At 36.0% G+C, this 13,680-nt stretch overlaps 1 protein-coding gene and 1 pseudogene across 2 annotated transcripts in view; one reads left to right on the top strand and one right to left on the bottom strand.

Annotated features, from left to right (window-relative positions):
* Positions 1-13,680, bottom strand: part of LOC150106553 (uncharacterized) — a 197,162-nt gene that overhangs the window by 95,031 nt on the left and 88,451 nt on the right. The gene's annotated exons all lie outside the window — the stretch shown is intronic.
* LOC150106554 (U2 spliceosomal RNA) lies at positions 12,633-12,804 on the top strand (annotated as a pseudogene).

Raw genomic sequence — 13,680 nt, 5'->3', positions numbered from 1 at the left:
AAACAACCTCACCACATGCCTCTTTGACAGAATCAATCAATGTTTTCTTTAGAGTTTGCCACTGAATCTCCAAGGTTTGATTCCTGTTCTCAAACTCTTTCATTTTTCCTTCAATAATCTTTGTGTATTTTAGTCTACAGTTCACATCTGAGAGCTGCTCAACTTTTATTCGCTTTAAAACTTTCTTACATGTTATTCTTTTCAATATGAAATTCAATTTTATCCTGCTCAAGACTAAATAGTGATCACTTCCAATTTCAAATCCTCTGTACACTCTGGTGTCCTGCACCAGGGAGAAAATATCATTATCAACAATAACATAATCAATGAGACTTTTCTTATTCCTAGCCTCTTCTCTCCATGTGAATTTGTGCACATTTTTATGTTGGAACATGGTGTTAGTAATAACCAGTCCATGTCCTGAGCAGAAATCCAACAGGTATTTGCCATTATTATTAGCTTTGCTCTTTTCTCCAAATTTTCCCAAAATATTTTTGTATGTCTCACAATCATTTCCTACTCTGCTATTTAGATCCCCAACAAGGACAACTTTTCATTTTTCATTGTGTCAGTTGCTTTTTCTAAAGCCTCAAAAAATTCCTCCACTTCTGCCTTAGTAGAACCTTCTGTGGGATCATAGGCACAAATAAGTCTCATTGTCCAGTTCCCCATTCTCATATTTGCCCACATTACTCTACTTGAGACTGACTGCCATTCAAGAAGATTAGCCTCGTATTTTGTGTTGAATACTATGGCTACTCCTTTTTTTCCTTGATTGTCATTGCCTGAATATAACATATTGTATTTATTGCTCAGAAAGATCTCACCATTTTGGTCTTTTTTGTTTCAGTCACCCCTATTATGTCGATCTGGTACTTATCTAATTCCTCAGCTAGCTCCATTTCTTTGCCATTCAGGCTTATTACGTTGATAGTACCGATCTTTAACTCTGGTGATGTTGAGTTGGGGTTTATTTTCAGATTTGTTCCAGTAGCTGACTTATCGCTGTTCGCCCTGGTTCCCTGGCGAAAACAACGGGGGCCTTGTTTAACCAGGCAACGCCCCAGCCGGCATGAAATTTTGTCATGTTGTACCATCATTCTATATTTTGGTTTAACCAATAAGAATACAATTTGGTCCGCTGAATATGGTAAATTAAATATGGGAATAGACAACAGAATTAACAAAGCTGGTATGGTAGCTAGTAAATTGAATAAATTCATGTGGAATAAGGGAGAAATTAGTCGGAACACTAAATTAGCTGTATACAAGACAGTGTTCAAACCAGTTTTAACTTATGGATCTGAGAGCTGGGTCAGAAGTAAAACACTTGACCAAACACTAGAGACCGCAGTTGCGAGAATTCAGAGAAAGATTATGGGTGTGAACAGATGGCATCAATGGCAATATCATATTAAAAACAAAAATATTACGAAAGAACTTGACATTGTCAGCATCCAGGAATGCGTTAGCAGAGCTAATCTCAGGTGGTATGGTCACTTAAACAGAATGGGCGAGGAAAGATTAGCAAAACAAGTGTTCTCTGCCAAGTTGGCAAGAAAATGACCCAGAAGAATACCAAGATATAGGTGGATTGATACGATACAAAGTGCCTTAGACGATAGAAATATAAGATCTGGTAATGTTGGAGTCTTGACAACTAACAGACTGATTTGGAGTAAAATTGTAGATAGGAAGTTAGTAATGATGTGAATTTTTCATGTAGTACTATCATATCCTGTACACCCCCTTGAGGGTACATGGCAGGAATTTGATGATGGTTTCTTTTTGGACAGAGGGTGTACTATGAAAAACTACCAGATGGTTCTAATGGAACTCATAGGATAATGTTTTAGATAATAACTTAGCAACATTTAAATGTTGTTGCCAATTCTTCTGCCTTCTTTCTGAATGCTCATAACATATTGAGTGAAATATATAGTAATAATAAAATCTATTTAGTTTTCTCTTACATGTGTGAAGTGATTATTTAAAACATTATACTACGTCTAACATGTATGTCTCTATTAAAAGTCTAGAAACTCATAGGTATAATGCTATTATAAATGGTATTCAATATAGCAAAATATCCACTATAACAAACTATTTCTGCCGTCCCTATGAATTTACTGTAACAGCAAAATTTTTAATAACTGATGTATTTTTCATAGCACATGGTTTAATTTGAAACTGCAAAGGTCATTTACCTATGGCTGTGATCTTTGTTGTAGTAGGATTGGACCATTGTTAGTTGAGTTTTAGCAGGAAGGAGAATGAAAAAAAGGGAAAGTGGGCTTTTGACAATGGAAAGAGCTCAGGAAAACTGGATCATCTCTTTTTGTTAACATCTTTTGGTTGAAGTCAACAAAGAAAGTTCACTTTCTCTGTGACAAGTATAATAAAAAGCTAAAAGATATCTATTATTTGTTTTGTTCTGTGGCAGAGGAATTTTAAACTGATATTAAATAATGATTTCGAATATATAGTATTAACAGAATAATAATAACTACAAGCTACAATAACAATGATGCCATTTTTTTTTCTGCAAACAAATTAAGAAAATAATAACTAAAACACTTTTTTTGAATGTTAGTCAAGTGGGTTTTAATTTATTGTCCTACATGCTTTGCTGATTTTTGCTATCGGCATCTTCAGGGAATACAATTGGTAAGCTATATGAAGGTAACAGACTAGGTTTTAACTGACAGTTCTAATTCATACAAAATTAGTATTGTGCGAGACAATGCGCATGTCTCGGGAACATGATTTATTTGTTACAAGACATAATGTAATTGGCATGAAAGTTCATTTCTTTGATGTTTAGTGATCTGATTAAAGTTTTCCAAATTTCCGGTAGGATTAGACCTTGATTCTTATTTAGGTTTCCTGTTGAACAGGCGACCGTAGCAGCCTCCTTGAAGGTCCTGGAATGGTAGTTCTCTTCTATATAGGGCATATGACTCTTATCCCACTCAATGAGATGGTTGGTAGAGGCAAGTAGCAAGAAAGGCCTGAAATATCTTGTCTGTTGTTTCTGACATATCCTATGTGTTCTTTCTGTCTCATTTCGTTTCGAAGCTTCTAGTGGTCTGACCAACGTAACTAACACCACAGGAGCAAGGTATATTATATACTCCAGAGTACTTGTAGAACGGATGAGGGGCTTTCGGTGATCTTAAAAATTTCCAAATAGTATTGACTGGCTTGAATGCTACTCTAATATTGTGTGGTTTTAGAAGGATAGCCAATTTTTTGGAAATATTGCTGACAAATGGAATAGTTTGTCAGCATTATAGTACTGATGTATTGAGTGTCATCACATTGTCTTTGTGGTATATCCGAAATGAGTATATTGTTGAGAGTCTTTTAGGATAACCATTTAAGGATAGTTCTCTGGATATTGTAGTTAATTCTTTTTGTAAGTCATCTTGGTCTGTTGTGTAATAAGCATATGGATAATGCCAAGTTTCTGCGATATATGATGAGACGAGTTGAAATGGAGGTAACATCCAGTATTCATAGGTTTTCTATACACAGACAGGTTGATACTGTTATTGGTTTGTTTTTATATTAGGATGTCTAGAAATGGAAGTTTTTCATCTTTTTCAATTTCTAATGTGAATTTGATGGTATGGTGAAATTATTGATTTGGTTGAGATAAGCCATTAGTTCTTCTTTTGTATGATTCCAAATGATAAAGATGTCATCAACATATCTGTACCAAGTTTTTGGTTTTGGAGTAATTTGGGATAAGATTTTATCCTCTAGGTCGTCCATGAATAAGTCAGCACAAGAAGGAGAGACGGGGCTACCCATGGCTAATCCGGTAAGTTGTTTGTAGACTGCTTTTTGCCTTTTAGTTATTATATATTTCTTTTAGTTATCATATAAGTAGTCAAGGAAGAAAATCACTATGAATTGAGAAAATGTTTTTTGTCTCCACACACAAACTAAATGTTATATGTATATATTTAAGTTTGAGAAAAACAAATTATACTGATATAATAGGCAAGAAATTATATTATTGTTTTAATCCTTTACCTATGTGTGTAAGCAAACAAAAGTTGACACATAAAGCATATTTGCAGCCAGGCTATTTATGGAGGCAGTTGACTTCACATCACTTTTCCTTAGTATACCATAATGCACAATACTTTTCTTTTAAGATGTGTATATTGCTATGCATTATGAGATTTGCACCATAAGAGTACATGGTAAGAGTTACTCTGACAGACCTCAATAAAGGTCAAAACCAGTCTACTCATTAGTGCTATGTGTGGGAAAGAGATAAAATAAAAAAGGAACCTAGTGATATTTTTAGAAGTTGGAGGATGTAGTCTTTTTTTTGGGGGTGGGGTGATGCTACATGAGGAAGACTGTTTCAAAGAGGAATGAAAGAGACAGAGAAGTTGGTTTCATGAGTTTAAGTGTTGGACTGTAAATGGATGTCAACAACCATCTAATTGCACTTTTATAGGCTTAGATAAAGTGAAGGAATGATAAAAGTTAATTCAGTAAAACAACACTCACAAAGTACCCGAAAAGGCAGAAACAGAATCTCTATGAGAAATTGAATAAAGTGAGTTAGAATGAAAGAGGAGATCATCAATTAATCAGATTGCCTTTTCTGGACTGCATCGAGAATTTTTAGAGAATTTCTGGTGCATTATCCAAATGTGAAAAAATTCTAATCGGGTTGATTTGTGATTTATATTGGGTTAATTTTGTTTGGTTGATATTACAGCTGAAGTTGCAAGACCAATTAGTGTAATACTTCTAAAGAGAAGCAGTGCCTTGAGTGGGGAGAGGGGGTGGGAAGGGGGTGGGAAGGCTAGAGGTGTATGTCAATTCAAGAAGAGAAAATCTGATGTTGTCCAGGGATTTAAGCATTATCAAAGGTAAGGGGAAGAGAAGTAGGATCTTTCTTGTGAGAAAGAATATAGTACTGTGTTTGCTTTGTTAGATGAAGCTGATGAGGATGTCCTTATGTACCACTGAAGAATGGAAAGAAAAATCAGTGTTTAAAGCAGTGGTTATAGAGATCTTAAAGACTAGAATGTTGGAGTCTACAAGATTTGTAAAATGAAGAGGGGAAGAAAGAGTATTATCAGAATAACTATAGATAGGACTTGAGGTCAGTGAGAAAAAGTCATTTATATATATATGAGGAAGAGGGTGAGTGGAGCACTATAGAACTTCCAGACAGATTTTGATGAATTTCAATATTCTGCATCATTATTAAAAATTAGAGTTAATTTCAGTTTTGGTTTTGACAAACAATTTAAAGTATATTAGTACATATGCACATCAAATCTTACTTTACCAAATGTTGAACCATTTCAATATGAATTACGAAAACTTTTAGACAAAATGCACCTTTGTTTTTGTTTTGTTTTCTTTTTTGTGGTCCTAAAATCATTTGTCTCCTTATTATTTTAATTTTCTGCAATACAACTACTAACATAAAACTCCAGTCTACCAAATAAGTGTGAATAGCTAATCTGCCACTGTCGGAAAAGAATAAAAAGAAGCAAAATGTCGTTACTATGATTTCTGATTCTGTAATTTATTGCTTTGTCTATAACAATATTAAGGGAAACAGTCTTACCTGTCTGATGATAATGTTTAATCTACATATCTTGTAGGAGTAGTATGAAACATATAACTGCATTTGTGAATTACTGTACTTGTTTATACACCTGAAGTCATCTTTGGTGCTGCAATATACACACACAATACATCAACAGTTCTGCAGGTTAAGATCTGAAACATGCACTAATTCTTGATTTGTCAATTTCTGTTCTATAACAGCAAGCTTAACCAATATAGCTTTGACAAGTATTGGATATTCCAATTTATTAATTTCCAAAGTTATGATTTCTTTTATTCCTTGAAAATAAATAATATATTTCCTCCTTTAAGAAAAAAATAAATAAATAAAAAAAAAAGAAGTACTATAGTTACAAGAATTAAAATGAAGAGAAACATATTTAATGTGCTTATACTTCTAGTTAATAGCGTAGTTAGTTAATTAGTTAGTTCTAGATAATAGCGCATCTCATGCTGCATCGGCTGTCACGCAGAATAGTCAGAGCCGCGTTCAGGGCTTAGGCAGAGGGCCCTGTTCGAGAAGTATATTACAGCCTCCATCAAGAGTTAGTGATATCGTGAATGAGCAACACAGAATGTATAAGATTAATCTTAGAAAGGAATTTTACATAGGCACATGGAATGTCCAGGGTTTATAGATGGGTACTCTTGAGATTGTCTGTAAAGAGATGGATTGGTATAAAATTGACATCTTGGGAATTACATACACCAGATGGAATGGAGAAGGTCACTTCAAAAGACAGGATGGTAAGCTAGTTATTTACTCAGGTGGTGACTCAAAACATCATGGGGTAGCTGTGATACTGAAGAAGACAGCTCAGGCAAGAAGCCTTCTTGGTTATAACCCCATTAATGATAGGATACTCTCCATTAGACTTAAGGCTCAGCCTACCAATGTATCAATTGTGGTAGTTTATGCACCCCACACAGATAGACCTGAAGAAGAGAGTGAAGAATTTTATGAAAACTTACAAACTGTTTTGGACTGCCTACCAAGGAGAGACATACTGTACATCTTAGGAGACTTAAATGCAAAAGTGGGAAAGAGTATGAGAGTCACGCTGGTGTGTGGCATGTTTGGTCTGGGTGAACGTAACACCCATGGTGAAAGACTGTTGGAATTTTACCCGTGCTAACAGATTAGTTATTACCAATACCTGCTTCCAGAAACATCCACAAGACCTATACTTGGACATCTAACATTGATAGGTCAAGGCACCAGATTGATTACATCCTGGCTCTCCAGCGGTGGAAGACAAGCATCTCTGATGTGCATACTTGTCCTGGAGCAGACTGTGGTATAGACCATCAGCTGGTATGAGCCAAAGTAAGACTAAGACTCCGAAAACTTCCAGGTCAGGCACATTCCACTAGATTGGATGTTAGAGTAATTCCTAGTGGGTTCACAGAAGAAACATCAACTCGGTTGGATGATTTTTTGGAGACCAATGAGGAAATCTCACCAGAAATGCTTTGGAAAGGAGTCAAAATGATAATACAGGATACAGCAAAGACATATCTTGGCCCAATAAGAAAACCAAGAGCCCCATGGATATCAGATTCAACATGGGAACTAATCAAAAGAAGGCGGTTGGAAAAACAAAAAGACACAGGGACCGAAGAATACAAGAGATTACATAGAGAAATCAGAAGAGCCATCAAGCAGGACAAGGAAAAGTTCTATACTGATAAATGTGAAGAAAGATAGTTCCAGATGAGAAGGCATAATTATAAAAGGATGTTTTATTTAGTTTGTGACTTAAAGCACAAGTTTAAGCCTAAATTGAATGTCATCAAAGACAGGAATGGATCATTACTAACAGAAGAGTTGGAAATCAAAAACAGATGGAAAGAATACAGTGAGGAACTGTACAGCATAGTGGATAAAGAAAATGTGGAGTCCTCTCACCAAGAAAATTTTGATTTGCAACCTCCTCCACTTAGGCACGAAGTTGAAAGAGCAGTTAAGCAGCTCAACAGCAATAAGGCCCCATGTGCAGATGAAATCCCAGCAGAGTTAATTAAGGCCACAGGGGATGGAGGGATAAGAGTGTTTCATAGATTGATTACAAGGATATGGGAGACAGGATCATGGCCTAGAGGCTAGAAGAAGTCAGTTTTCATACCACTACACAAGAAAGGTGATATGAAGGCATGCAAGAATTATAGAACTATTAGTTTGATATCTCATGCAAGCAAAATTTTATTAAAGATCATGCTAAATAGGATTGAGGCCAAAGTTGAGGCAGAGATGCCAGAGGAACAAGCAGGTTTTAGGAAAGGTAGGGGCACCAGAGATCAGATCCTTTGCCTTAGACAGATCATAGAAAAATATAAAGAATTCAGACTCCCTCTGGTAATGTGTTTCTTAGACTACTCTAAAGCTTTTGACTGTGTGGAACATGTGAATTGTGGGAAGTAATGAAAAGAATAGGTTTTCCTCAACACACTATCAGGTTGATAGCCAACTTGTATAAGGAACAAGAAGCCACAGTAAGAACAGGCGTTGGATTGTCTGACTGGCTTCAAGTTGGAAAAGGAGTTAGACAAGGATTGTTTACTTTCTCCTCACTTGTTTAGTTTATATGCAGAGGACATCATGCATGAAGCATTGGATGAGCTCAGGACAGGAATTAGGATAGGAGGTAGATTGATCAGTAATCTGAGGTATGCTGATGATACAGAACTCCTTTGTAATGACATGGAAGAACTAGGACTAATTCTTAACAAAGTAAACAAGATCAGTTATAACAGAGGACTTCAACTCAATTCTAGCAAGACAAAGATCATGGTTCTCAAAGGAAAAACAAACAGAGAAGCTCTTGAGAAACAAGTGTACCTTAATGGAGAAAGAATTGAGGAAGTCAGCAAGTTTGAATACCTGGGATCCATTATTAATGTGAAGAATTGCTGTTCAGAAGATGTCCGAAAAAGGTTAGAAATGGCTAAAACAGCAGTCAGAGACCTGTCTAAAATCTGGAAGGATGGATCTACCTCCATGGGAACAAAGTTGAGGATTTTAGATGCAGTTGTTTTTCCAACAGCAACTTATGGATGCGAGACTTGGAACCTAAAGAAGTCAGATAAGAAACAGATATCTGCTTTTGAGATGTGGTGTTACAGAAGGCTGTTGAGGATATCATATACTGAAAGGCATACAAATGAATGGGTGTTAGAAAAGATTAGTAGAACTTTAAGGCTCCTTATGGATATTGACAGAAGAAAGTTAAAATATTTTGGACACATAGAAAGGATGGAAGGAGGACTTCTCAGAACAGTAATATAAGGTAAAGTTCCTGGAAAAAGAGGCAGGGGGTAGACCATCAATGAGATGGATGGATGGCGTGTGTGGAGTGACTGATCTTCAGAGAGTTGAGACTGCCAGAAAAGCAAACAACAGGACTACATGGCGAGGCCTAGTGTGGAACATCACTGAGCATCAGTGTGACCATACGGCATCTGTAGATGCCCAGTGAACATAGAGAGAGAGAGATACTTCTAGTTCTGCAAAATGGATCAACTTTTCCCTGGTCTGACAGTTTCTCATTCTTCAATCATCTCTAACATTGTAACATGGTAAGAGCACATTAAGAGTATAGTGAATTTAACATTTTCAGCCACTGATATTTAGCATGAAACATAGTATATTAGTAATAGTGCAGATGTGGCAGCCCTGCAAGAGGATTTGAATAAACTAGACAGATGGGCAAATGAATGAGGATCAGTTTAATGCAGCAAAATATAAAGTCTTGAAGTTTGGGATACATTGATGGCAGGCTGCTTACTCGATTGGAGGAGATGTACTGGAGGAAGTGGGGGGAGATGAGAAATTTGGGGGTGATGATTGATAGAAAACTGAAATTCAGAGAACATATTGCAAAGATGGTGAAGGTAACCCAGAGGATTGCTGCAATACTGAGAAGGACGCTGACCTACAGAGATAAAAGAGTTATCGTTCCATTGTATCACACTAAAGATAACTGCAGTTATATCATGATCCAAAATACAGTCATATTTCACCTTACGACTCTTTGCTTTATGATGATCTACTCATAAGATACTTTTCATTATGACAGATGTTGCATTCACTCATATGACAGTTTTAGTGATATGATGCTGCACTAAATAAACTGATATGTATTCGTGAACCCATTTTTTAATGACATCATGACTCTCTACATCTTCCTTTCTTTCTTTCTCTCTTTCTTGGTGTTTTGCTGTTAATTATAAACTGTTTAGAACTATTATTTTATTTTAGTGTTGTTAATAATAGCAGATAAAATTCAAAGAGATTACTGTTACCTCCAGTAAAAAGAAGACACACAAACCTATTACATTAGTTACTAAGATTAAAATTATTAAATTTAGTGACAATGGTGCATATAGTGTATCACTGGGAGAGGCCCTGGCTATGCTAGTTAATGCTATGGTCATCCACAAACATGACAATCTTATAGTTAAAATGGAAAAACTTTTAATGGTGTAGATTGATGACCAAAATGGTTGACATATTTCTTTAACCCAAGCTATTTGGAATAACTTTTTCACTTGTGAAAATTATTCTAAATTTTTTGCTTGCATTGTGTGTAAATGATGTAAACAAATGCTTTATTTATGTCATTTACATGCATATATTACTGCTTAAAAACATTATTAAACATTACTTGGATCTGTAAGTTAAAAAAAAAAAGTAGTGATTTGGTATACACTGAAATTTGCTACACAATGGTGGTCTGGAACCTAACATGTCATATGATTGGAATATGCCTTTGGTATTTCCGTAAGTTAACTGACACACATAAACCACAGTAATGAATTTTTTTTTTAATCAAACATAAAAACATCTTTAGTGTGGATTTAAAATTTAAATTAGCATCTGCAAGTGAAAAAAAAGTAGTGATTGATTGGCTATACAATGAAATTCACTACACAATGGTGGTGGACTGGAACCTAACGTGTCATATGATTGAGTGATTTGGTATACACTGAAATTTGCTACACAATGGTGGTCTGGAACCTAACATGTCATATGATTGGAATATGCCTTTGGTATTTCCATAAGTTAACTGACACACATAAACTGACTTTTTTTTTAATCAAAACATAAAAACATCTTTAGTGTGGATTGAAAACAATAACAGAAATCTGAATATAACTAAAAAGTGAACTAAACTTTTTCTAATAGTCAAAGTTATCTTTTGCATTGACTGATGCCCATAGCTTCAACTGACTTCCATTTTCCAGTTTTAGAGACCTAACTGAAAGAGATGTTAAAGACATAGACCATTTCATACACTCTTCAGTGCTCTCCCAATAAATAATTCTTACAAATATTCTGCACTGGGTAATTCACATCCTAACTTAGTACAAGTTTTCTCTCTTAGAGGACACTTTCCATTATTACTACTTTCAACCTAGTATCCTCTGTTACTACAATGATGAATCATCTTATCATTGTAGTAACAGAGATATTATGAAATCAATATATATATATATATATATATTGATTTCATCCAAACAAAGGCTTGATCCAACACATCTCTGTTCCAATCATATTGCCAAAATTCACACTAAAATGAGGTCTTCAATCCTCATGCCACTCAAAAATTCTGGCTCAACATTCAAACTCTCATTCTTCAACAGGTGCATCAAACCAGGTCATAAAAAATGCAGCTTATAACACCTAATCTTATAACTAAAACCATTCATTTTGCATTATGTTATACTTCTAAATAAATCTGCTACAAGTTTGCAAGATTCCCTGACTAAATTGAATAACTGTTGTAATAGATATGGTATGAATAATAATAATAATGAAGGTCAGCATTAAAAAGACAAAGACAATGAAAGTAGGTAGAATTGTTGAAAATGTCAACTGTATTTTGTGAAAGGGGAACCTGTGGAACAAGTAAAACATTTCAGCTACTTATGCACGATTTTTACTGAAGATGGTAAATTAAATATGGAAATAGAAAACAGAATCAACAAAACTGGTATGGTAGTCAGTAAATTGAATAAATTCATATGGAATAAGAGAGAAATTAGTCAGAACACTAAATTAGCTGTATACAAGACAGTGTTCAAACCAGTTTTAACTTATGGATCTGAGAGCTGGGTCAGAAGTAAAACACTTGACCAAAGACTAGAGACCGCAGATATGAGAGTCCTGAGAAAGATTAGGGGCGTGAACAGATGGCATCAATGGCAATATCATATTAAAAACATATTAAGATAGGATATTAGGAAAGAACTTGACATTGTCAGCATCCAGGAATGTGTTAGCAGAGCTAATCTCAGGTAGTATGGTCACTTAAACAGAATGGGCGAGGAAAGATTAGCAAAACAAGTTCTCTGCCAGGTTGGCAGAAAAACGACCCAGAAGAAGACCAAGATATAGGTGGATTGATATGGTACAAAGTGCCTTAGATGAAAGAAATATGAGATGTGATAATGTTGGAGTCTTGACAAATAACAGACTGATTTGGAGGTAAATTGTAGATAAGAAGTTAGTAATGATGTGAATTTTCATGTAGTACTATCATATCCTATACACCCTTTGAGGGTACATGTCAGGAATTTGATGATGATGATGATGAAGAAAACTGTTCTCAGTTCGAATCTAGTCAATGACCAAAGGAATCATTTCTAAGCCTTTCTTAAACTGGTTCCCGAGTTAGTTGATTCCAGGAACTGGCAAGCAGGTTATTTCCTCCAGGAAACTCAGGGTTTTTGTCCCATAAACCCAAGAAAATCGACCATAGATCCCACACTATTTCAGATAATAAATATAATGTGGTAGAGACCATGAGATGGCAGCAATAGCTTGCTATCTCTTCACTGGATGCTGTTCATAATTAGTGATAGCATTGGGCCAGCGATCTCTGTTTGGCTACCAGTGGAGAGTGAATTACCCTTTCCGCTCAACTCAGTCACCAAAGTTAGATAAAGCCAAAATGGCCTTGACCACTCCCGATAAGGGAATAAAAGGCATTAGCAGATTATTAATTTATTTTATAGAAAAGATATCTCAGCCTCTTTGGCTAAGATAAGAGTGTAATATCTGTTATCATCAGCTTAATATCTGTGGAACACAAGATATTAAACAAATTTTTGGAAGTCGAAGAAGTACTTGAGATTTGCTCCATTTTGGTCGTAAAATATACAACCTGAGTGCCATTGGGATATTGCTTCTCAGTGTGTGTGTGTGTGTGTGTGTGTGTGTGAGAGAGAGAGAGAGAGAGAGAGAGCGTGTGTGTGTGTGCATGTGCACGCTAGGTTGAAATATAAAATGTATTTTTTATTGTGGGTTGATAGTCAGAAAAGTCTGCAAGACACTGATCTAGACCAGAGCTTCTTAATTGTGGGTCGTGATCCTAAATGGGGTTGCGAAAAATTTGGCAACAGTAAAAGGTTTCGAATGCAAAACGAACAAAAATTAATTTAAAATCAAATGCATAATGAATCTGAAGTGTTTCTGGCAGCACTCGCCTGTGTTGCACTACTTCACTGCAGCCTTGGTTCTGAACACACAACATGCGAATTTTGCACTGAGCATGCCATCATGTCATGCAATGCCAATGAACGCTGCCATAAACACCTCGGCTCAGATTTGAGACTATCTATCTATCCCAATGGCTTTAACAGGCCTTTAAGGCCCACAACCTTCCAAGCATGCTTGGATTTCGTAACCGAAATACGAGGATAGAATGGTCACTCCTATGCCTCAAGGTATTCTTGGCTGTATCCCTGTGTGTTCACGGGGCCGGTTTGCCTGCTTGCGGGATGAAAAACACCAGATAAACTGGCGGAAAAAACCCTACTGCCCGCGCCCAAGACCGGCTAACTTGGCTATGGCTGAGGAAGATCCTTCAGCTCCTCACGTCTCCGACGAGAATCGAACCTAGGACACTCCTTCCCCAGGCATATGATTGCGAAGCGCAAAGCCACTAGGCTAACCGCGCGGACTCAGATTTGAGACTACTATATTGTAATTCTTTATGTAAATGGTAAAATTACATGCATACCAAAGAATTGTTTTAAAATAAATTTCTTTATGATATATTATCAGTA

This window comes from Typopeltis vanoorti, chromosome 5 (assembly GCF_054136105.1).
Source record: "Typopeltis vanoorti isolate ZY-2024b chromosome 5, IOZ_Tvanoo_1.0, whole genome shotgun sequence".
Taxonomy (NCBI): Eukaryota; Metazoa; Arthropoda; class Arachnida; order Uropygi; family Thelyphonidae; genus Typopeltis; species Typopeltis vanoorti.
The sequence above is the reverse complement of the archived record's forward strand: the minus strand, read 5'-3'. Positions and strand labels throughout refer to the sequence as shown.